Below are 26811 nucleotides of genomic sequence, written 5' to 3' on the forward strand. Positions count from 1 at the left end.
ATATCCAAACAATCAAGCCATCCTAGGGACGAGAAAGGGCGAAGAATAAGTACGAGACCTGGCAAAGTAAGGCAGTGCGTAGGTAAGCGTCTGTGTCATAGATACTGCTGAAAGCCACCTACTTTGTCTTTTGACCTTAGTACCTGAATCTCAGTTTTATTTATTTTGACATGGTACACAGATAGCATTGCGTTTCCAGCCTCTTTTGCAGCTAGATATGGCTTTGGGACTAATGTCTGACCAACGAGATGTAAAGCAGAGTTTGGGGGTTTCCAGGATGCTGTTTAAAGCAACCTGATTACAGATGCATCCTTTGGCCCACCTGTCTTTCTCCTTCTCCAGCCTACAACGTAAACGTGTTGGGCATATTCCAGGAGCCACAGTAGGGAATGAATCTGTTAGGGATGATAAGAGAGGGGAAGAGAGAGAAAAAGAGAGAGAGAGAGAGAGAAAGCAAGCCTGAGTCCCAGAAATCTATCAAGGCTCCATACCCACCCTGCACTACCCACCTGCACATTCCTATTTTGTTGGATAGAAACTTGAACCTGAGCCATTGTTAATTTAGGTTATTTGCATTAGTTTAGGTTATCTGTATCAAAATATAATAGAATATAATCCTAATACAATAAATCTGGAAGTCTTCAATTAATAGCTAATAATTGAAATGCTATAGATACGTTAATCAGAAGAGAATGGATAAGCGGAAGGGGGAAGATAAAAGAAGATGGATAGGACACCTGCAGTCAGAAGGTATCTTCCTCAAAAGAAAAACCGCATTCTATAGTAGAGCCTTTGTTAGTTTGGCTAATGGGGTTAGCCTAAAGGGAAATTATCAGGAGCTGGTACTCCACACTTCCATATACATGTAGGTACTTAGATACCTATCAGATTCACTCATTTGTTGAATGCAGTGAGTAAATGACTTGAACTCATCTTGAGTCCTCTTTTTTAAAGGGACATCCTAAACCCAACCTTACCGAGATAATCTGAACATCATTTACTTAGGACATCACCCAAAATACTCACTGACATCCTCACACATTTTCTTGCACTCCTTGCCAACCAATCCTTCTTAGCCAAAACTATCGTCTCTCACGTTCTGACTCTGAGGCGAAACATCAGCTCAACCACCGACACAAAGTCCCATCAAAACAACATGCAGAAGAACGCAAGGGCTCCAAAATGTCTGTAGGGTCCAGGCTGCCATATCTTGTGATCCGTACTTATTTGACTGACGGAAGTACGTTATGCCTATAAAATCCTTATTCAGTTTCAAAATTATTTCGCGTCTTTGGGCCTCTGTTTTCTCAAGGGTAAAATGTTGCTTTTTCCCCCCAAAGTGTCTTCCAAAATTTATAGGACATTCATTCATTCATTCATTTATTATTTATTAGGCACTTAAAACTTTCCAGTTTCTTCTCAGTCTTTGGGGTCCAGAAGTAAACAAAACAAAAGTCCTGTCCTTATGGAGTTTATTCTCTAAAAGGAGACACAGAGAAGAGAGTTGGAGGAAACTGTTTAATAAGTTATGGTCACTCTGATGGTGGGGCTGGGACCATGTGGTCACCATGTTGGCTTGACCGGCAGCTCTGGGGGGGACTGCAATGGTTGGGGAGGAAGAAGGCACCTGCTCCCTCCCATTTGCTCTTGTCTTCTGTCAGCTGCACCCCAACAACTGCTCAAAATCTGTCAACAACAGTATTTCCAGAAGCTGCAGGTGATTCCAATTTTCCATTTTCCACACTGCAAGAACAAGCCTCACTGGACCCCCTCAGAGATCCCCATCCCAGACAGACAGTGCCCCTTCTTCAGAGGCTAGAATTTCAGCTCATAAAGCCCCTCCTATAAGCCTTTGAATTTTAATAATTCCAGCCTCTTCCTGTTGTTTCCCCAGCCTGAATTAGTCCGATAGGGCTGCCGTAACAAATACCACCCACCAGATGCCTTAAACAGCAGACATTTATTTTCTCAGCTCTCAGGGCTGGAAGTCAGAGATCAAGATGAAGACGGCTGTTTCTTCTGAGGCCGCTCTCCTTGGCTCGCAGCTGGCCACCTTCTCCCTGGGTCTTCACATGGTCTTCCCTCTGTTTCTGTGTCCTAACCTCCTCTTCTTATCAGGACACCAGTCATATGGGATTAAGGCCCACCCCAGTGACCTCATTATAACTTAATTATCTCTTTAAAGGCCCTATCTCCAAATATGACCATATTTTGAAGTCCTAGTGTTCAGGACTTCAATCTATAAATTTTGGGGAAGACATGATTCTCCCAAACATAGTCCTAGCTGCTCACTACATTAACCACCTCTGTGAAACCTTTTTTTTTGGGGGGGGGGTCAGTTCTCTAATACTTGATTAAGACTCTTTTATATTAAACTCTCTCTGTTCATTGAACTATGTGGTGTCTGTCTCTTGCACGGATCCTGGCTGATACAGTATGTCAGATGGTAATGGTTCTAGGGAGGAAAAACAAAAAGAAAATGGAGAAAAGTAGAAAGAGATGAAGTATGAGGGTGGCTTTCAAGCAACATAGGATGGTTAGGAAAGAGTTCTCCAGAAGGTGACATTTGAACAAGCAGCTGGAAGAGGTGAAGGAGCAAACCATGAGGCTTTCTTGGGGCAAAAGCATCTTCTGGCATAAGAGCTAGTGTGGGGGTAAAAGCACTAAAATTCCTATTGAACCTTGCACAACGCTCCCTGAGACAAGTTGCCGCAGAGCCCAGAGCTCTACAATAATCCTCACTCTGGGGGACTATCTGTCCATCCCATGCACAGCACCAATTGCCCGTAGGGACCTGGGAAGTACTCAACATTATTCTCACAGTAGAAAACAACGGTCAAGAATTTTAGAGCTGGCAAGGACCTTGTCATTCATGAACCCACGTTTCCGATTTTGTAGACCTAGACCCAGACAGATGAGTTTGCTTGCCCAGGTCCACACAGGTGATTGTGGAACTTGGACGAGTCCTTTGCTTCTTAGGGGTCAGAAGTCTGTCTACAGCCCCACTGTGTGCTTTCCACATCAATACTCGCAACGAGTGTTGAGTCGAATGGATGCAGATAACTAGGGACCCACCTCCACCAGGAGCATCCAATCCTCAGGTCAGAATATAAAGCATTATTGCTCCATCAAAACGTTGGGGGTGTGCTAACAAATCTTGGCCACATCCATATAAAGGCCCAGGCACTCGTGCACAGCTTAATAAAAAACAAAGCTAATGCCACTGTGTATGCTTCTGTGCAGTTTTCAGGGTCTCCTGGAGCATAATGCAGGTAGAAGCCTTTAGATTCTCTTCTAGGCTTGGACTTAATCTCAGCTGCTTCTCTGCCCTTTCCAGACGTACCAAGAGCAGTCCCTACCGAGGGGCCTTCCACCCCTTGGAAGAGCCACAAGGGCACCCAAAGCAGCGTTGCTAGCCCCTAGAAACCGAAAGCCTGGCCATCAGACAGAATTCTGATGACAAGGGTAATAGCATGAGGAAAGGCAAAGCACAACCCATTCTGTGGGCAGTGTTCAGATGCTCGTCTTGTGAAGCTCTCGCGAGGCTACATGTGTTTTTGTGCCATGAAGGTAAAGGGTTTTGTTTTCTTTCTAGAGGAGATGACAAAAGCATGCCTATGTTTATTGGTTCTGCTTTGGGCCCTAGCACATTGCTGCCATCGCGCTTCCAGAGACGTAAGATGATTGCCTTGAGAAACACAGGCAGTACCTCGAAATACCTGATACATGCCTCTTGCCTTCCTAGGCTGTAGATTTCCACGGTGTGTTAGTATGCATGGGAACCTCATATACACTACGTTTTTCTATATCCATTAAGGGATTCATTTCATAACAAATATCATTAGTATCATGAACAAATAATTATCTATGTTGACTTACATACAAGGCCCGGGGGGCAGGTAATAGCAATTATAAGACTTAAAATTCTTAGTTAGCCCCTAAGATCATTCTCACAGAGCTGAGAACAGCGGAGGCTGAAAAGACTGTGATTTTCTGGTTCATTTTAAAATCGGAGACTCTGAGGCAAAGCTGATTGAGTTACTCAAATTCACAAAAGTGGGGAGTAGTATGTATTTAAAGAAATACAAAGATTTTAGAGGAAGAGAAACCAAGAGATTATTGTTGCATTGGGAAGCGTTAATAAGAACACAAGTAATTTTAGTGAAGTAAATATACTGCATTAAAGATAATTTCTGTTTTCACATATGTACTATGTAAGATATTAGTTTTAAATTTGGCTTCCACAGGTACCTGGGTGGCTCAGTCGATTAAAGGTCCAACTCTTGGTTTTGGCTCAGGACATGATCTCAGGGTTGTGAGATCGAGCCCTGTATTGGGAATCTGCTTGAGATTCTTTCTCTTGCTTTCCTTCTGCCCCTCCCCCTTCTCTCTCTCTCTCTTTCTCAAAGAAATAAGTAAAATCGTAAAAAAAATATTCAGCTTCCAATATAAATACACTTGAATATAAATTCAGTGCCTTTGGGAAGGAGGACGGCATGGGGAAAAGGTATCTTATAATTTATACACATAACCATACTAAATGGTATTTTTATCATAAGTACTTCTTAATCTTGTAATAAAAATGTTTCAATAGATTAACTCAAGGTGACCATCAAAAAATCTCAGCATGCAGAGGGTAAATCAGCCTAAGCATTATCACATAAAGAGAAGAACTGAAAAGCTGGCCAAGGATTATATTATATTACACAAAGACACAGTTCTTGAATAAACAGAAGACCCAACAACCCCCAGCGTCTAGAACTCACTGTGTATTCAGGAAAGCGGCCCAGAAAAACGTCCTACCCATATAGAAGGCCAAAGACCAAACATGATAGCATAATAGAGAACCAAAAAAGAGGGTTTTCAAGAAGACGCCACCACAGAGCAAAGCTCTATCAGGACATTAACCCTCCATCTTCAAGGAAATTTAATCACTTTTGATAAGAACTGAAAAATATGATCCTAGAATTAACGTACCAAAGTATTGGCATATGTGTGCTCACAACAGTTAAACCTCCAGTGCCAGTTGCTAATTTACCCAAATCGATGTCTCTGAGATAAATTACCAATATTTACATTTTATTGTTAACATTTGGAGGGTTTTTTTTTTTTTACTTTTTTACTCAGTATGTTTTGTTCTTTTTGTTTTTTGTTTTGTTTTGTGCTTGATTCCGACAGCATCCAATCACCAAGTGGATGATTTGGACAAGAATATGGGAAAGATACGCTCTGGTGGGCTGGGGCATCTGGAGATCTATCAGGAAGGAAGTGAGACTCTCAAGCTGAGCTTGTTTCAATAGCCTTTCTTTCATTGCCAATTGAAAACGGAGCTAATGAAAATTTGGCATCCTGCCCCTCTCCCCTAGTCTCCCCAAAAGACTTTTTTTTTTAATGCACCTGTCATGGTAGTTTAGCGAAATATTTAGCTATTTATCTATAAAATATACACCATTGCTTATATTGTTGCTTTTGTTTATTTTAGTCCCCTAAATAATAAATATAGTTGCACACACTGGACTTTCTAAGACACAGAAAATTCACACTTCTTACATAAATATGGTGTTCCAAAACCATGGGAAAGCCTCCAGTGCTGGGGGCCAACACCTCCCATGGTTCAGTTCATCTGGTTAACTTTCTCTCTGATCAGACACCCTTCTGGAACCCACAGATCACCCCTAGCCCACAAAAAGAGCCCACATAGCAACTGTTCATGCTTTACCCTGGTTTTTTGTTTGTTTGTTTTTAATTTTTATTTTATGTTTAAGTAAGCTCTACACCCAACATGGGGCTTGAACTCACAACCCTGAGATCAAGTGTCACATGCTCCACCGACCGAGCCCGCCAGATGCCCCCATGCTCGATGTTTCAATAAGCTGAAACAGACATCATGACTGGTAGCAGAGATAGAAATTAGATTGATGGAAAAGAGTTTTACTCTCCATAGCTTGTAAAACTCCAGTACTGTCCCTGATCTGTCTGCTCACTCAGTGCCTGTCCTCAGTTCGGTTCCTTCCCTACCGTGTAGTCTCTCGGGGGGTGAAAAGGGGCCCCGACTCTCACGGCTCCCATTTGGGAGAGCACTGTTGCAGTTTGGACCTTGCCTCCCAATGAGCTCCATCCCTGTTCTGTTACCCCACATCCTGCCATCCTCCTCCCAACTTTGTTCTTCAATGTAACGCCGCGTCCTGATTCCCACTTGCACCTGCAAGGATGAGGCTGCAGGTGTTTATCTCTCTAGAAGTCACCAGAAGTCAGTGCAAATCGGGGCAGTTCCCCTCAGCAACAACAATTAACATGTAGGAGAGAGCCAGGCCCGGGCAGAGTTTCTTTCCAATTATATGTACTCCATTTTGTGAGGTGTTATTTAATTCCCAAGGTTTCATGATAAATTGTACCAATGCCATTCAGTTTTCAAATGCAATTTGTGATTCTGTTATGTGAAAAGACCCTATATTAAATAAAAATTAGTCTTAATATTGGGTCCCTCTGTTCTCTGCACAAGAAACTCATTGCAGAGCAATTCTCACTTACAGTAATACATCTTTGCTTTGAAAACCATGATAGCAGAAAACTGCGTAAAAGAGAAGGAAACGGAGCTTCAAAATGTCAAACAACATCTGTTTCCCATTTCTGAGAATTACAGAGCTTTCTCCAGCCCTGTAACCCCTTAGCCCACATTGTATCTGTCCCTTCATAGTTTATGAGCTTTATCTTCAGAAGCCTTTCAGTAAATGAAACCTGATACAGAAAGTGAATCTCTCTGCTTTAGGTTCTCTCCAAGGATTAGGGACGGGATTTATTAGAACAACACCGTTCATGCTGTGATACTCTCAGGTTGTGTCAACATTTCAATTATAAACCCGTGCTTCCAGGGGTGTGTATACCCTGGAAAAGAAAATAATTCTTCAGCTTCAAATTTGGAAAGTGGGATAGTCATTTGAGGTCCGTGTTTGATTTATTCGAATTTTAAAAAGCTGCAGGTGATTGACCTTTCTAAGTGCAGAAAATTACAACCCACAGACTTGTGTTATTTTATGCTTCAACACTGTCCCACAGCCAAAGCAAAAATGCAATGCTGAGATGATAAGTTAAATAATTAGAGCAAAAAAAATCTAAATGGGATCATTCTGGGAAACTGCAAAATGAGTCAGTCTTTTAACATTTATTTTAGGAGCAAGGCAGAGGCGATCTTGTCGCGCGCGGTAAGGGATTGTTGTATTATCCTTCCAGCTGTAGGTGTAGGGCAGCCAGGCAGGGGTGGTTTCGGCTGCGTGACCTGGAGCCCAGCCCTGTGCCCTCTGGAAGAGCAATGGCTCAGAGGTCTGACACAAAGGTGTTGCGTGGGGGGGGTCAAGGTCAACCTAAAACAAAGCGGCGGGCGTGTGCACTCCTCTTTGGTGCCCTTCTCCTTAGAGTTCCCCGCCCTCTGTCTGCCCCGCCCCACCCTCTCCCCTAAGCCTGTCATCCCAAATCATGGCTCTGGCTCTAAATGAACTCCTGTCACCTTCCTTGTCACCTAATACATCCTTCAGTCAAAGCTCACCTGCAGCCCACCCGACTGGTCAAGAGCCCCCTCTAAGATTAGAAAGCATCCGCTGGGTTTTTACTGATTACCAGGCGCTGCTAAGTCATACCAGGCTGCCTGACGCAAAGAAGTTTGCATTTTCAAGGAGCAAAGCTCGTGGAACTCGGGCAGCTCTATGGGTCCAACGGGAGGGTATTTTAAAAGCACTCTTCACGGTGGTAGATCTTTGCAATGGAATATTATTCAGCCATAAAAAAGAATGGAGTCTTGCCATTTGCAATGATGTGGACGGAGCTGGAGAGTATTATGCTAAGTGAAATAAGTTAGTCAGAGGAAGACAAATACCATATGATCTCACTCACATATGGTATTTAAGAAACAAAACAAACAGGCAAAAGGGAAAAAAGGAGAGAGAGAGACAGAGAGGCAAACCAAGAAACAGATTCCTAACTCTAGAGAACAAACAGTTACTGGAGGGGATTTGGGTGGGGGGATGGGGGAAGCAGGTGATGGGGATGAGGGAGGGCACTTGCTGTGCTGAGCCCCGGGTCATGTATGCAAGTGTTAAGTCACTGTATCATACACCTGAGACGAATATAACACTATATGTTAACTAACTGGAAATGAAATAAAACTTTTTAAAAAGCATTCTTCAAAAAGTGTAACATAGGGCAACAGTATACTTCTCCTGTAACTAAGAGATTTAATGACTTATTCTATTTTTCTGTACTATGTAGAGAATTGCTTATAACGTAGAGGCTCCGTGAGAGCAGAGCTGTTCTGTTCTGCTCCCTGCAAAACACCAAATACCTAGCACCTAAAACACATTGTAGATATTCAATAAATATTTGGCGAATGAAGGAATGAAGGCATTAATGAGCATATTAAGTAGCTTTTCATCAGTTCTGAAAGCTTTATAAGTAAGTAGTTTGCACATTTCCTCAAGGCAGAAAAAAAATCTCTTTCCATAAAGAAACGATTATCTGTGTGTGGGCATCTGGAGTGGAGTGACGCAGGAAAGTCTGCACAAGAAGTAAGTGAGTAACTAAGAGAAATACCTAAGCACAATGTTTGTGCTTTTTTTCTGACTCTTAAATACCACCCAACTCTTTACAACGTAGAATTTGAAACTGAAACAAAGGTTAACTTTTGTGTTTCACCAACTGCATCTCCTGTTTCTCAAATATGATCAATATCTCAAAAGAAATTCGTATTTTAACAATAGACAGTGCTTCGCCGATGTAATGAGCCAGATTGTAAGTGCCTTAAGGTAGGCAGGTACAATTTCTTATCCATTTTTTATGCCTACAAAGATCCCAAGTGGTGGGTTGTGCACAGAGCGTGTTCGTAAAGTGTTGGATTTTCTGAAGAATCAAGACGTTCCCCTGTCCTCTGTGACAAACATCTTATCCAAACTGCTAATGAGTGGCTGGCACACCTTCCTGTTCATCGGCTCTCTCTTCCTCACTGAGGCTCAGACAGAAGGAGAGGAAGGGATAAAGGAGAAAATGAGACAAAAAGCAGAAACAGTCTGACAGGGAGATCTTCTAGGTATTTGGACGACAGCATGTGAGTGTTTGGGGGACCTTCACGTATTGCTTATCTCTAGTTAATAATTTTTTTAGAGTAGACCACGATGAAGTATTACCTTTATGAAGAAAATGGTGTGCTTGTTTGTAAATGAAGTCTCATGCGACTGTTCCCAGAGGAACTTAACTTGTCCACTTGACCCCTCTTGGCCCATCTTTGTTCTTGAACTTTTAAACAGGTAGACCAGATGGTCTCAAAACTATTTCCAGAGCTGATAATTTGTCCTATTCATCCATCTTCTGTCACGGCCATGTGGCTTTTCTGGAGCACTAAGACTGCCCTCAAGTTTCCTATAATTCTAATGTGACTTCAGTTAGCCTGCAGAGTTCTAGACCTTTCCATGGAAAGCAAGGGCACTCATCTCTTTGGAGTTGTGCTCTTCTGGCCCATTGAAAAGAGGGAGACCCTCTATATAATCCAAAAAAAATAAATAAATGTATTGTGCTTATAAGTGTTTATGTCCTTAGTTTTAATAGCAGTTTCTTTATGAGAATAAGGGGAAAAAAATATCTCCACGTACTGGCACAATCATAGTCTGATTTCATTCCAGCAACTACCGACAAAACAACAACAACAAAAGCAGGGGCTTTTTTTTTTGTTTGTTTAATTAAATTCTTTCAAGCCGTGTGGAGCAATACTGCTGGGTAGATCTTGTAAGAAGAGATAATTAAAACACAAACAAACTAGTCCTTTCGTTTGGAATAGCAACCACCGCGCATGCTCAGGACGGCTAGCCCTCACAAAATCCCAAAGGACCCTTAGTATGCAAACTCGGTGCGCTTGAGAAATAGGTTTGCCAGTCTGTTCAAAAGCTACAAACGCCTTCACACTGGGAATCAGGCAAGATATCTCTGGAAAGTCAGACTTTTTCTGAGACACCGCCAAAAAGGACCAGGGAAATGAAATGGTCCCTTTGACAACAGGCTCTCGACAGACTTGTGCGTCTCAGTAAAAGAGCTTTCTCAGTCTCGGGCGGAGGTGAGGCCATCAGGGATCACCAGGCCTTTCAAAAGAGAAATCAAGTGGGAAAAGGAGAGAAAAATAGGTTCACACTTATACATGGATTTTTGCCAAAACGCTAGTAGATTCTGTTTTCGGATTCCGCGTGTTACGTGACCTGATTTGGAGTGATGTATCCAGCCTGCCGCTCTATTTATGATGTTTCTAGGGGACAGTAGGGACACTTGGCAACAGTACTAAACACAGTAAGGTACGTCGACCTGTGTGCAGAGTCCGCAATGCTTTTACAAGAACGTAGCATTTGCCGCAGATGCACCTGCATTGGAACCCTGTCTTCTTCCTGAGTGGTCTTGACAAAATCACGGCTCTTTCTGAGCATCGGTCTCTTCATCTCGAAATTGCAGATGAAGATACCTGGACTTCAAGGCCCACCTGACTTCAATGCAGCTGCAATGGGCCATTGCATGGGTCCACCTGGGGCCCAAGACCAGGTGTCTACAGCCTTTTTGCCTCCAGGCTTTCTCTGAGGACCTTGGAAATCTGTTCAGGCCCCAGCCCAGCCTAAAAAGCAGGGAGATTACGATCCCCAACCCAGTCTCCTCCCCAGCAGCCCTGAAGCAATGGGGGACAGGAGTCCCTGGATAAGTGCCCGGCCTCCCCGTCTCAGGTAGGACAGCCCAGAAGTGGGTTTGGGTGGTGTCTCTCTGTGGCTGCCCATGGCGCACTCCCTGACCTCTGATTCCTGGTGTCGCTCTCAAGTGAACTAGGGCACCCAAGTACCTGCTTCAGCTTCTGCTTTAGAGGGACCTAAATTAAGATGTGTCTCATTCTTTGCCCCGTATTTGTCACACAGCTTAAATAAGATAACATGTGGAAAGATTTCTTTGTGAACTCTAAGCCATGGGCTGGGCGAATGTGGGTTACAAATAGTAAGATGTTGATCCAAGCTGACACTGGAAACACTGAATTATTATTTTATGTGTTTTTGCTATTGCAAACACCGTTGTAGCTGTTCGCTTTATAATAAACAAAAGTACGTGGCAGAGCTGGGGAAAAATAAACAAATGAGTAAATCTGGTGGATGGAATCCCCCACATCTATCAGTTCTTTTTAACTTCCTCTTGTTTATTCTCTCTCTAGAAAGTTCTTCCTCGTCTCATTCTCCCACCCACTTCCAACTTAGCCTTCAACGCTAGGCTAATCCATTCATTCATTCATTCATTTGCCCGTGTTTGCACAATATTGCCATACACCAAATTCAAGCACACTCTAAGTAGATTCCACCTCAAAGATGCAAGAGCCCTGACCTCATCTCCTTCTCAAGGTACTGGCCTTGTTCTCTTCCCTTCAGAGCCAACCTTCTCAAAACAGTTATCCACACAAAGTCTCTTAACTTGCTCATCACCCACACCCAGTGCTCAACCTCAAACTCTTCCAAAGGATGAATGGTCTCCATAATAATAAATCCCCAAGGACAACAGTCTTTGTTTTAGCTGATTTCTCAGTAGCATTTCACACTCTTGGCCACTCTCTCCTTATTTGGTTTTACATGATTCCCCCTGTCCTGGTTTCCTCTTACAGTTCTAGCAGGTGCTAGAAATTTCTTTGTATTTCTAAACTTCTTTCTTTTCATCACCCTTCCAGTTTCTTCTCCTCTAAATCAGTTAGGGGTCTTAGCTGCAAGCAATAGTAACCAAAGGCAGATGACAATTCAAATTAAGTGTTATGAGTAGCTAGGAAAAATACCCCAAATCATCCCAAGTATGACTGATCCTTGGAGGCAGTGGGCAGCAAGCCAAGCAGTGGACCCTGAAGCTGGTCCAGGAACATCCGCTGCTCCAGGAGCTCAATGCGGCTACAGCTTTACCACTGCTAAGGCCGGCACACCACCGCGTGGGGAATGGTTTCCCTGCAGCCACTACAATTGCAAGGGAAAACCTCACTGTCTCCTGAATCCAGACGCAGTGCAAGTGCAACTGGCTGGCAAATCTTCAGCACACACCCTCCGTGCACGAGAGGCTGCAAAGCCAAGCATATGATGTCCATGACACCTGCCAAGTGAGGTATTCTCTCCCCCACCGAGTCTCATAAAAAGTGGAGTTCCCCAGCCAGAGGAAGCCGGTTTAGAGGCAAGGCAGCCAAACCTAGTGGCAATTAGCCACTGGTTTTCCAAATCAAATCTTGTGTCCTTAGGTTTCCCTAAACTGACTCTCAAATCTGGATTTCCAGCCCGGACCTCTTTTCTGAGGTTCAGATTCACATATCCAAACACATACCTGATGGCTCCATTTGGATGTCTTGTCGATATTCCAAACTTAACAGGTCCAGTTATGAGCTCTTGCTGTTCACCCCTGTTCTCAAGCCCGAGATCCCATTCCTGATCCCCCCACCAAACCCCCTTTCCTATTAACTCTTTTGTAGTACCTCTTACTTTTTCTCAGGACGTGTGTGACAACATCCACCATTCTTTGTTTGCCTGTCAAATGTCGGCCAACTACGAAGGTTCTTGAGATCAGACGCTGTATCGATTTTGCTCACCACTGTCATCCCTGTGCCTGGCGTTCATTTCTTCCCTTAGTCATCCATTTTTCAGTTAGCCAGTCAGTCAATGGATGTGATTTGAGCGCCTATTATGGAGCCAGAAAGGAAAAGACACGTACTCACTTTCATGATCTTACCCCTCATAGAGAAGGTGCTCTCAAACGCACTGTGAGAACTACCTCTGACCTCAGCCCAAGAAGGAAGTGCTCCCTCTCCCCTGGCTCCTGGGACTCCAGTCATACGGGTCACACTCTACAGTGCTGATCTACCTGCCTCTCTCCTCCACCAGACTGTGTGTTTGAAAGCAGAAGGATCTTTGGTTTTTTCTTTATCCTCAGTGTTGGCCTGAATGCTAGACACATAGCAAGTAGTCAGCCAACGATTGCTACATAAAACCCCAAGTCACACATGCAATGCTGGGACGGCTACTGATAAAATGCTGCCTTTAAGAACAATATGAGTCTTGTCATCTTTTTTTTCCTTTTTATTGACTTTTTTTCCACATTTCCACCACAAGTGTTGGTTCCCAAATGCATTGTGAGCCAAGAGAAGGGAAGAGTGCACACTAACAGTAAATCCAGCACTACCATTTGCAAAAGGCTTCCAAAATTTTGTGTTTCCATTGGCAAAGGCATCCTCACAGCCCGTGAGTGTGAAACTAGCACTGGGACATGGCTGACGTCCACTAGAAAGACTGTTTCCTTTTGAGAAATCTGTGGATTTCAAACAAATATTTGTGGACTTCTTAGAAAAATTGGCATCAGGCCTTAAAGACACAAAGTGTTTGTTGCTTCAGCCCACTATCGAAGATAGATTTGCAAATGATGAGGATAACATTAATTGTGATCTGTATTTTCCAAATCTCTAGTTGAAAAACATAATCTGACAGTGAGCTTTTGCTTCTTGGGTGTAGTTTTATTTTAAAGCTTTGTAATTGAATTAATTTGATTATGATTTTTTTTTAATTGGAATTTCCTGAACTTTGAGACTCCTCAAGAGGAAAAATGAGATTGAACATATGTGGTCAAGTCTGACCTACAGAATAATGGCTCTGCACTCACGATCACTGTGAACCACGTGAACTGGGAACCACTATAAATTTTTGAGCTATCATAAATTTTGCAAATACTGTACTTTATTTTAATTTAAGACTAGCCTGGCAAACATTTTTGGAGTGGTTTTAGGGACAGCCAGCTGGCCCTACTGCCAAAACTTACCTCCTGGTTCATTTGTTAATACTTAAAATTATGCCTTTAAAATTGCATTCCTTTGGCTTAAGGTCTGGTCCCTCACTAAAATGCAAATATCCCTGGGAACGTCATACTTAAAACAGTAACCACCCTTTACCTGTCTCAGTGTTTAAACATGGGTAGAAGTGGAAAAAGGTAGGATATGATTCTTAGGGCCACCAACAGGAAGCGAGTCCAGAAAAGAAAGTCTGGAGAGTCTAAGTCAATGAAATGACAGCTTTGCCTGAAACTCTGCCCTGAAAAAATAATTTGAAACACTGGGGATCAGGCTGTGCAGAGCAATCTTCCTATATCTGCATGTAGAGAAGAAAAAGAAAACCCACAAGGAAATCTTCCTTGAGACATCTCTTAGAGTTTCTCTCATTACTTCTCTGATTATAATAAACAGCCGATAATCTCAAAGCAAACTGCTTCTGATGTCTGTCACTTAATACTAAGCTGCTATATTTAGCCTTCCTAGCTAAATAAATTCATTCCTGGCCAACACTGGAATTAAAGAACCCAAAAGGGGCTTTATGGAAATTCCCCTAGGTAATTGATACTTTTAACTGAGTTGGTCCTGGATTAAACACCTGAAATGAAATGTGATGATGAGCTGGAACACCTAGGAGCCAACCACCCATGGCCAAAATAGAATCATCTGGATGCCGTCGTCTTGCCTCAGAAAATCAAAGTTTCAAATAGCTTATCAAATTGCACCTCGAGGCATGAAGAAGAAAGCTGAGTATAAACTCACTGAGATGATTTGGAAAGGGCTTCCCCATTGATGTCATCGTGAACTTCACCTTGATTCCACGTCCTCCTCTGGCTATAGAGAGACAACGTCGTTTTCCTGCTCTTTCCATGACTGTGCGTTTTCCTCCCCCTATGGAGCAGAGACGGTGAGCACCCTGTCACCCCCGACGAGGTCAGGTGTCTCCCCTGGGGGTTCCCTCAGCACAACAGTCCTGTCTGATGTTGTCAAACAGGGTGGATGGTCAGACCCAAGTAGACATTCCACAGGGATCAGAAATGACGAATGTGGGCACTGATGTCACCCCGACACACCATCGGTCTCTGTCGATTATTAAATGCTTATCGTGGCGATGCCCCACGGTTACCGGATCAAGCTTTACGTTTTCCCTTCTCAAGACAAATTGGCTATTTGTGTAAAAGATCCAGACTTCGGGGTGGCCGTATTCATGAAAACCTGTTCTGCTTAAAATGTAAGGAATCGGGCTCAAACAGGATATTACTCTATCATAAAACCCTTGATCAGAGCTCACTCATTGTTGTTGCTGTTGCTTAAGCAAATAGCATGGCCTTGAGAATAGAAAGTTAAAATATACATCAGCAGCCCTGATACATGGCCATCTGGGACCAAGCTTTCACCCCTGTGGATGAATTACAGCAGATCAAGGTGACGCAATTAGACAGGGTGCTGTCTGGCACACAATGTCTGTGTCGTACCCACCTCCATATGTTGAAATCTTAGCCCCCAGTGGGATGGCTGGAGGTGAGGAGGTCACGAGGGTGGAGCCCCATGAATGGGATTAGTGTCCTTGTAAAAGAGACCCCACTGAGCTCCGTCACAACCCCCCACCACGGGAGGGCACTGCAAGAAGACGGCTGTCTGTGAGCCCGGAAGCTGGTCTGCCCCAGACACCGAATCAATCTGCCGGCACCTTGAGCTTGGATGTCCCGGCCTCCAGAACTGTGAGAAGTAAATGCGTATTGCCTAAGCCACCCAGCCCATGGTATTTTTGTTATAGCAGCCCAAATAGACCGTGACAGAATTTTAGTGCAGGGTTTATGCTTCTAGGTATCTCCTAGGCATTTCAAACATTTACTTAAACCAGTCACAAATCACATCACTTAATTTTTAAAAAGATTTTATTTATTTATTTGAGAGAAAGAGAGCGCGCGCCCATGCACAAGCAGGGGGGAGGGGCAGAGGGAGAGGGAGAAGCAGGCTCCCTGATGTGGGGTTCAATCCCAGGACCCCAAGATCATGACCCCAAGGCAGACGCTTAACCCACCGAGCCACCCAGGTGCCCCTGAATTTCTTATTTACCAAAATCATCAGCTCTAATAAATTTCATAATTTCATTTTTCTCTGCACCTCGTTCAGCAAATTGAGGCAACAACCCACCTGGAAATGACATCATAGGATTTTAAGTGATAAGGCCATTCTGTTCCAAAAGAAAAATATAAGACTGGCTCTCCTCCAGGTCCCCAGATCCTTTCCTTGTGCCTTTTAATCCAAATGCGTCCTACTTTCTAATACCCGAGGCATCCTCCTCCCACCTTCCCACCACAGTTCCCACTACACCCTCTGATGTTTTCACATTACTCCAGCCTTTTCCACTCAGAAGGAAAACAATTTAACCATCTAGGATTACTTCAGACCAAGACCAAGGTATCTGTGCCTTACTATATGATTTCTTCTAGAATGTTTGGAGCTTAGAACATTCTGGAACCCACTGGGCACCCATTGGTGGGGCGTGGAGAAGAGACACAGATACAAAGATCTCCCACCGTGGGACAGACACTACTAGAGGTAGTTTTGTGCAGAGACTGTTCCTCTAATCCTCACGAAAAACCTTTTCTCTGTAAGCCGAAGTGTCTCTTTGAAGAGGTTAAATAAATTCCCTGAGGTCACATAGCTAATAAATGCCAGTTTCGGGATTCCAACCGAAATCTGTCTGACCCTTACTCTAGTGCTGATGGGCTTTTCACTACGCCAAACCAAACCCAAATGAACCCCTGGTGGGGGATTTTAACACTGGTCCATAAAGGTGAGTGAGATTGTGGATCAGTGACGCCATCTCTGCGTGAGACTTTTCTTTCCCTACCTGACTTTTTTCTTTGCCATATTCTAGCTTCAATGACTTTCTATTCCAAACTAGCCTTGACGTGTTTTTTTTTTTATCAATTATTATTCATTCAGTCTTTAGACTAGAAATCCTCTAAAGACCTCAAGGCACCATATAGAAAAATATTGCATAATGAACAGTAAACAGTCGGATTAGCGGGACGTACAACTGAGAACACAGCAGTCTTTCTTCTAGTCCTGGGGGAAAGTGTGAAGTTTTACCAATCTGAAATGGGCTCTTCCTCCCACAGCTCCAGGCAGGCTTCCTTTCACTCTTACTGAACATGAAACCACGACCAGACAGATCTTCTAACTTGACCCCCACTACCATCCTTCCAAAATGTGCATGAATTTCTTTACTGACATCCTGCTCATACCCCCCAAATCATCAGTCCTCACCGCTTCTGCAAAATGATTTAAATCGTCAAAGAAACAACACCCAGGACCTCCAGGGCCAGTTAATGTACCTGGTTGAGGGTAAGCGTGTCATGCAGTCTGTCTGACCATGATGACCATTTCCAGGTCCACTGGAGCCCAAGCGAGAAGGGAGATTGAACCCAATAGGAACTATAGCACATAGGCATAGCATGAAGATGAGTAAAGACATCAACAGAAACTGTTCTAAGTCTTCTCCAGTGTTACGGTTGAATCATAATCTTCCCTCCCCAGAAAAAAAGTATCCTGAAGCCCTGACCAGTAGTACCTCAGAATGTGACCGGATTTGGAGACAGGGTCTTCACAGAGCTAATCGAGTTGAAGTAAGGTCATTAGGGTGAGTCCTAATGCAATATGACTGCTGTCCTTATATAAAGGGAAAACTTGAACACAGAAGCAGACATGCACAGAGCAGGGACACAATGTGGAGGGACACAGGAAGAAGACGGCCATCTACAAGCCAAGGAGAGAGGACTGGAACAGACGCTTCTCTCACAACCATCAGAAGGAGCCAACCCTGCTGACACCTTGGTTTTGGACGTCCAGCCTCCAGAACCGTGACAGAATACATTTCTGTTGTGAAAATCTTGAATTGGTGACACTTTGTTACAGTAGCTAGCAAACTAAAAAACCAGAGAACTAGTTAACATACCTGGACAGTTGATGGTTGTCCTGAAAAACCCCAGAATTATATTATCTTCTGAACACCAAAAGAAGAATGACCAGAAATAAATCCTCCAACCCATTAGGTGGTGTTTCTACCCCAGGAAAATGAGGTGAAGGAGTGCAGTTTATCCCAAGGTCACAAGTTAGACGCTAGCTCCCACATCAGGGTGGTCTAACTGTAGAGGAGAGTTCTGGAACTAAAATTCATTTAGAAGAAAAGCTTATGTAATGAATATCAACATGAAAAGTCTCAGAAGATTCTTCACAAATTCTGTAGTGGGATTTCATTAGGGTTCAGGGGTGGGGAAGGCAGGAAAGAGCAGCCCTCCTTGTGGGATCAAGGACACAGTTAGCAGCTTGGTCTGAAATAGGTCTCCACAGACAACCTGATGGTTTTCTCATCTTCCAAATGGACTCTAACTAATGTGGGCTGATAGTAGATATGGCAGAGCACTCGGATAATAACTTCAGGCATCTTAGATAAATTCCTTTCCTATGACCTTGCCAAGGATTTAGTCTTTTGTGTAGGAATTTCCTTTGGGAGCCATGGGAGCAGGGGAGAAGGGTACAGCCTTAGCCTTGCTCGATATGTAAAGTCCCCCAGCAACCCTACGGAAATGTGCACTGGGTTTACAGTTTGCACTGGATCTCAGAATCTGCAATGTGTTCTCTTGAACTGTGACTCTTATTAGACTCATAAGCAAGCCCAAAGTTGCTTGATCAAATGTGCCTGAAGCTTACCATCCACCAAATAGGGATGATATTATTGGGGTATGTATTAAGACCATTGGCTGAAAAGCATGCTACTGGAAAATAATTGGTAAACAAATACCAAATGAGGGAATTCTGTGAATTGTTCCAGTCATATCTCTACACAGGAAGGAGAACGCACTTTGTGCAGTGGGATCCTTATTTTCCCTTCTATTCCTGTATGTCGGGTCCTGCATTAATTTCTCGTGGGTGCTATCACAAATTATCACAAACATGGTGGCTTAAAACACAAAAGTGTATCCTCTCACAGCTGTGGAGAGCAGAAGCAGGAAACCAAGCTGTTTGCAAGGCCACACTCCCTCCACAGGCTCTGGGAGAAACACCATTCCCTGTGTCTTCCAGCTTCCGGTGGGTATGGGCATTTGCTGGCCTGTGGCCCCAACATTTGGATCTCCACTTCCATCTTCACATGGCTCTCCCCTCTGTATGGGTCTCTGTCTGCCCCTACCTCTTTCATAAGCAAACGTATGGTTGCATTTAGGGCCCACGTGGAAAACCCAAAATGAGCTCTTCCTCTCAAGATCCTTAAACCAATCACATCTTTTGCAGTATAATATATATAAGATATATAATATAATATATAGTACATATAATATATAGTACATATACTATATAATATATAGTATATATAATACATATAATGTATATATAATATATATAACATATACAATTGTGTATCACATATTATAATATTCATTCTTTTACCATATTCATGGTTTCCAGGGATTTGGAAGTGAATACATCATTGAGGGGAGGAAGAGAGGGGAGGGTTCATTTTTTCCTGCTCACCACAGACCCGAATCACAAAGCCTGATTTAGGATTACATTCGGAAGCCTATTTCCTAAAGATGACCACTGCACCTTAACAAGGGATTTTCATTTCAGCCCGAATCCCAGACCTCACAGCAAACTGCATCTGAGATGTGTGAGATCAAGATTCAAATGTTGACGAGTCATGCCCCTCCCTTCCTCTCCTGTTGGTACAACTAGCCCGCCAGTTAGGGAAAAGTGAGAAAAGTTGTTCTCATTCACCCTATTTCTGATAAGAGTAGTAAGAGAAGCCAAGATTTCAGTCCTCATGTGTGCTCGGTCCTCCAGATTACTGAGGGTCATAGTCTGGCATATGAAAGAACACATAAAATCTGCTGCATTGATGAAACACCTTGGCTTGTCCCTCGACAATCTGCCCCTCAGAAAATGTGTGCAAAGCAGTGTTTTTCTCCTCAAGATCAGAATGAAGCGCTCCATACAAAAGTACAGTTTTTACATCTCCACGTGCTGGAAAGTCTTAATGTGCAAAGGCTACTTTTCTCCGAGACTTTATAAGAGTATAAATTTTTCTTTCTTTGACTATTTCTTTTGAACCCTCAGACAACCAAATCCTTCTCTCTCTCTCGAATCATGTAGCCCAGAGGGAAAAAAACCGAAGGAAAGTAAGAACTAAAAGTATTCTGGAAAAAATTTGAATTCTCTGCAAAACATATCTTATAATTTTGCAAAAGGTGTTGTTTGAGGGAATTATAATTACTTGATCTAATAGTTGAATGAAGGTACTATCTGGGATTGAGCATAATTTAGGATTTGTTACCCAAAAATGAGTATATATGTATGTGTTTTCGATGGCATATAAATCTATGGATGTATTTACAAGTGTGGTTTGAGATCAGGACTCATTTGCTCTACTTCAAGGAGAAAGGCTCTAGAAATTCAGTGGTGCTCAACCCTAGCTGTGTGTTAAAACCCTTTGAGAGCTTACCGAAAAATACCAGTGCCGGGGCCCCACCCCAAAACAATCAAAGGAGAATTTTCTCTGACCATGCTAAACATGGAGCCACTGTCGAGAACTACAGAGTCAATGTTGATTTATAACCTAGAGAGTGAGGTAGCCTGTCTATCACCTGCCTGTGTGGGCGTCCAAGAATATGCAAAGAAAGGGCTGTCAACAAGCAGCAAGAAATAGTAAGTAATTTAAAATAAAGCAATTGTAAGGAAAAGCTGGGGGCGGGGGGGGGCTAGTTTTCCAGGGACAGAAGAAATGCAGGAACGGCTGCCAAGGGTGAGGATTGTGGAATGGGGTGCGATGCCCCCGTGAAAATGTAAATCCTACTTAAATCCTTTATCACCCAGCTGTATGGCTACCAGGGAGCTGGCTCTGGAAAGATCGATCTATGGAACTCCTGACTAGAAGTTTGAAGTTTGGGGGAAACAGGAGGGGAACAGACTCTGAAATTCCAGAACTGGATAGTTAGGAAAATCCCCCTGAGGTGAAACTAAGGGAATCTCCATAGAGAGCGGTTTTACCACGTTGACCGTGTTCGTGACTAATTCGATCGTCACTGGCATATGTTCTTCAGAGAGTTACTGAGTTGAAACAGTGATCATGGGACGGCAATTCCTGCCAACCTCCTGTCATCACTCTCTATGTAGTTACTATCATCATGCCTGCAAATAAAATTTTAAAAAGCTAAAAATTACTTGAAACTCACTCATGGCCGTTTTGTTACATGAAGTTTTTGCCTTTGATTTAGCAAGTCACTCGGATATTACTTGATTACTATCACAATGAACTGTGAACTGGCTTCTCTTTCTTTCCCCAGGTCCCTGCCCTGGCCCTCCGAGCTCTCCAACCCTTAGCCAAGCTTTTGATGTGCTAATTGGCTCATCAGTACCCACGAGCCTCGCCCGGTTTAATTAATAAATATTTAGTTTTGACAGGAGCGGCGTAAAGAGAAGTCTAATTCATGAATTTGAGGATTGTTTATTCCCCCACTGTGACCCTCACTTGAAACTGGTCCTGAGTCTTATCAGTCGGCACCGTTTTTTTTTCTTTTATGCCTTTTAATTTGCATATCAAATATATCATTTTAAGCAGCCTGCTCACAGCCATTGCTCCCGGGCAGTTACGGAACCAGTTGGCCACTGGAGCTGCAGAGAAACATCTGTAAACCACTGTGATTACAGGAGAAGAAAGGGGGACAGGGATTATCCTCTCCTCCCATTCAGATCTGTTCTCCAGAAATCAAGATCTTTCTTGTGTCCTGCTTTTGTGTGCTTAATTGATTGGCTGGTTGACTTGGTTTTTAATGGAAGTTATCTACTCCCCAGAAATTAGAACGCAACACAGGATTCTCCAACATTTAAACTTTGAGTTTCCTGCCCCCAAAACTCACTTGATCCCTGTGGACAGACACCTCCTCAGATTGTCAGGGTGACTCAGCTAAACCGCATTATCATGATGGAGCATTGGGCCCCCAGGAAATCGGTGGGCTTCGATATATCTTGCCTGGAAACAACTTCTCCCTGAATTCCAAGCAGGATGATGGTGGCTATTGATTCAAATCGAGTCCCATTGTTTAGTAGTACTTGGAACTTCGGATTTACAGAATTGGGAGAGTGACCATAAGTCTATTCCTACGTTTCAGATCGGATCTGCCGAATTTACCAATCCTCCCCCAGCCAGGATCCACCTTCTGTGGTTTGGATTGACTCCCTGCGTTGGTTAGATTTTTCAAATGTAATATTCAAATCTCTGATAGGGTTAATGCTATTTCAAAGATTTTAGAATTGTGTTTCAAAGCTGTTTTATTCGTATGACCCACTTCTCTCGAGTGCATTTTGGAGATGTGATCTTCAGGCATTTGAAAGCAAGATAACCAAGCAAGATCCAGCCCGGAGGCTGATGTTGGGCTTTTAAGAACTCTGCGATGAGCCCCAGAAGCAAGAATAAGAGGAAAAGAATACTATCGTGGACTACATTAATTATGCACCTAAAAGTAACACTGTCTCCTTTCTTTTAAAAAAAATGAAAATATCACAATGTAAAACCACATGTCAGATTTGGTCAATGAACTAAATGAAGTAAGCAAGAGCGCTGCAAATTGTACTGCGGTTCCTTTTTTTTTTTTTTTTTTAGAGAGAGAGAGAGTGCGCACTTGCAAGTGGGGCTGCGGGGATGGGTGACAGGGATAAGGAAATGGGAGGGGAATGGCAGAGAGAGAGAGAGAGAGAGAGAATCTTACAACCCTGGGCTCGATCTCACAACCCTGAGATCATGACCAGAACCAGAATCAAGAGTCGGACGTTTACTGACTGAGCCACCCAGGCGCCCCAGGACTCTGGTTCTTTATCAAGGGCACAATTACATGGTACAGTGGCAAGAACACTAGAAATGGTGGCCAAAGGCCTGAGTATTGTATGACTCCACCACCAACCGTCTGCCATTTGAGGAAGTTCTACCCAATCTCTGAACATCTATTTCCCCATCCATAGGAGGAAACAGTTGGATTACATTCACATGCATTAAACTATGCACCTCAGAAGTGTTCTCGAGTGTTCCTTCCAAAGATGTATGTGGTCCAGTAATTTTGGGGTATCACCGTATCTCTTACACACACGCACACAGTTGCGGAGATTTTCAAGATGCATTAGTATATCAAATGCTTCCTTGAGACATTCTCATAAAGCTTTTCAACCAACCAACGAATTTGATTGTAGTTTCCCAAACATATTTTACCGAGAATCCTGTGTGTGTTCAAAACACTTTGGCAGAGCCAGACAAGATTTTTCAAAGGTCTTCCAACTGTCATCAGCCTTGCCTGTGGTCAAATAGGCCAAGCGTGCTAATGGATCGTAGAGTGTAGGGGTTGAAAGGGGGATCTCAGAAACTCGACAGCCCAGGTTCAAAGCCATAGCTACCTTACCTCCTAGTTTTGCGACCTTGGTCCTGTTATTTAACTTTTCTGTACTTGGTCTTTCATCTACAAAGCTGAGATAATAATGTGATCTATTTCATAGGGGCATTATGAGGATTGAATGAGTTAATAAAATTATCAAATGCCTAGCAGATTACCTAACACCTAGTAAGTGCAGTAGAAGTGTTAACAGTGTTGCTGCAATATTATAAACTCTTGTCAGATGTAACAGTCTAGGAGGAGGAAGAGCACACACGAAAGGAATTGGCATTTGTTGAGCATCTACTATATGCCGGATTTTACGTATATATAAAATCTCATTGAACCCCCATAATAAAACAAAGATCAAAATATAATTATTTCATTTTACAGGTGAGTAAAATAAAACTCTGAGGTATTAAGGAATTTGCCTATATTACCCAGGTATGAAGGTGAAAAAAGTGAACCCCCAATTCAGGTATGCCTGACTTCAAAATTCAAGTTCTTTCCACCACATTATAGTGTCTTAGGGGTGAGAAGTAATAACCTTTCTATCATTTTATAGATAAATGAGGCAGAGAAATTAAAATACACTAGGACCACAAAATCAGATTCAAATTAGAAAATAATCCATATTCTGTCATCCAACCCTGTAATGTGTTCATTACTGAACCCCAAATGCAGAAGGACATGTGCAAAGGGAAGAAAGAATGATCTCTGATTTTGATCTAGCGACACTTTTTTACATTAAGATGATTTTGTGTCTTAATTAAGTACCTACTGTATGTATTATGTCCCATTTTAGCAGAGATTTTGCTCTCCCCTACCTAACTCAGATTACGTTTTTAGAGAAGCATAGACGTTTAAAGGTCAAATTAATTCTACTGCCTCCAGAAAGGATTGGATCAAAATAATTCCCAAACGATAATCCTTCACCCTATTCCACTTTTAAATATTCAGAGAGGAAAATTCTGTGACTTTGGTTAAAAAAAATCAGACATTAATAATGTATTTAAAATTCCATAATATGCAAGGACCTTTAAGACGTTCATGAAAATAAAAACACATGAATCAAAAAAAAAAGAGAGAGAGAGAGAGAGAAATGGAATAAGAAGATGAATTGATTTTCCACAATGAGGTACAGTATTGTGCATTAAGAACTGAAATTCAGGACCAAGGACTTGGGGAAGTAATTTATTGGATATTAATCTTCCCTTTTAGAAGGCAAGGCACAACTTTACTTAGATATGTCTGCTGCATCCAAAGTTTTAAAATATGGGGTCAAAAATATATCCCTGCCCCATATCCCATCCTGCCATTCCGCCTGGTTCATCTTATCACTAAAACTGGTTTTTTACAGCAGTGTCAAAGATGATAGAGCTTAGAGAGATTTCCATTTTGCAAGTAAAAAAGGGCAGACAGGTGGTGCACAGCCTGCAGTGTGCACTTAGGTGGAACAGCCGGCCGCTTAATCCCCATCATCAGAGCCTATCCCGGGACCACAGGGCATCTGATTGAGCGGGCGACGTGCAGAGAGAGGGAGGGGCGCTCCGAAGGTTTCCCGGCATCTGAAAGTCTCCATTTCTGCTCCGTGAGTGAGAGGAGGGATGGTGATAGGCACTCGGACAATCTCTGTCTTTGCGAGTTTATGATGATGAGAAACCCATACAGCAACTGACACAGGACGTCTGTTAACCGGTGCGGCAGATCAAGCAGGGATCCGTCTGCACAACGTAGCTAGGACTGCCAACAGTTTGAACGTCAAGGTGGGAGGCAGATTCACGAGGGTGTTCTTTGCAAGTCCTATTCTATCGCTTTGCTGTGCTTTCACAGCCGTATTGGCTGGAATTAGTGGGCTGCCCCCTTGCAAATGCAGATGGCAATGCCCACTTCAAAAAATGAAAATGTTTGGGCCAAGTTTGTACTTGGGCGTTTATTTCCCCATTCTCAGAGAACCAGTACTCCTTGGGGATTTTTCCCTTGGGAACGAAGAGAGATAAAGGGTGATCTTGGTCCCTGGGGGTGGGGCAGAAGCTCCCTTTCCAGAATGTAAAAAATAAAAGGAAAATACCTGAGGTCCTAAGACTTGTGTGATGCAAAAATGCAAAAGCATTCTTAGCCCCGGCAGTTCCTGCCCTTCGCCTGAGGTTACAATGAAAGGCAAAGGTACAGCAAAGTGGTGGTTTCTGGGAGAACAACTAACTAGAATATTCTATAATCTTACGCAATGTCCAGGACCTTTCCCAAAGCTGCCCTTCAAATGCATGCTTGAATGAGAGCAGAGAGAACTGGAGGCTTCTTGCATTTCTCCCCATGCTCATTTCTTACCAACCTTATCTACAGCATAAAACAGCCAAATCCCTCTTTGGAGAGACAGAGTCCCTATTTGTCTGAGCAAGGAATACCTCATATTTACAAACTGCCACACAGAAAAGACCATTATGAATCTCTCATAAGCAGGAAAGAGGACGATGAGCCAAGAGTATATTATTTCTTGCAGGCTCTATTCTTTAAGAAAATCTAGTGTTTGTTGTCATAGCCTGAGGTCCCAAAATACCTTTTGCACTGCTAGGGTTGTCCACTTCATCATTTTTTCGACTTTGAACCCTCTGTTAGGATTCCTAAGCATGAATCCTCCTACTCTTAGGAACTCGCTTCTGTTTATAGGAAGCACTTCCTGACTCCTTTCATTAAAATGAAATTTACCCATGCAGAAACCATTGAGTGACTGTCTTAAAGGAAAATTTATGTGTTAATATGATCTTTTATTTGTGTGTACAAGGAAACCAGACTTTTGAGAGAATTGTGAGTTATCCTGTGCCATTTCAAAGTTAAAAAAAAAAAAAGATTTGCTTCCCCTAAATATCTTTCTCTCCAGTTTTCCAAATACTTATGCAATGGGAAGTCTCCAGAAAGCCCCCTTTAACATGCGAATATGTTTTTACCCTAAAGGGCCCCACATTAGCTCATTATCGCATTAGCAGATTAGTTTATCAGATTAGCCTAGCATAGCCCGGAGGAAAAGAAGCACTGGACAGGTAAATTTAACAAAGCGTACTCTCCTCAGGGAAGGGGGAATGAGGACCAAAGTCATTTTCCAGGCAGGAAGCTATCAGCCCAGAAATCCAAGTCACCAGAGATCACATGGTTGTCAGGTGTTCCCAGATGCTAGCCCGAGGCACAGTATGAACTCCAGCAGCCTGTCTATTGTCCAAAGCCTGCATTTTGTGGGTGACTCCTGGCTCCACCAGTTTCTAAATTAACCTTTCTGTGCCTCAGTTTCCTTATCTATAAAATGGAATAATAATGGAACCTACTTCATAGGACTATTGAGTTAAATATTGATTTAATTAAATAAATTCGCCTATTAAGTAGTAATTTAATCAAATAAATTAGCCTACATGAAGCACTTAGAATAGTGCATGATAAATATATGTACTACGTGTTAGCTATTAATAGCATCAAGAATCAGTAACTAGTCAAATGATCTCATTTTTGTAACCACACACACACACACACACACACACACACACACAGTGCTGAAAATTA

Source organism: Ursus maritimus, unplaced genomic scaffold, assembly GCF_017311325.1.
Source record: "Ursus maritimus isolate PB19 unplaced genomic scaffold, ASM1731132v1 scaffold_31, whole genome shotgun sequence".
NCBI classification, from domain to species: domain Eukaryota; kingdom Metazoa; phylum Chordata; class Mammalia; order Carnivora; family Ursidae; genus Ursus; species Ursus maritimus.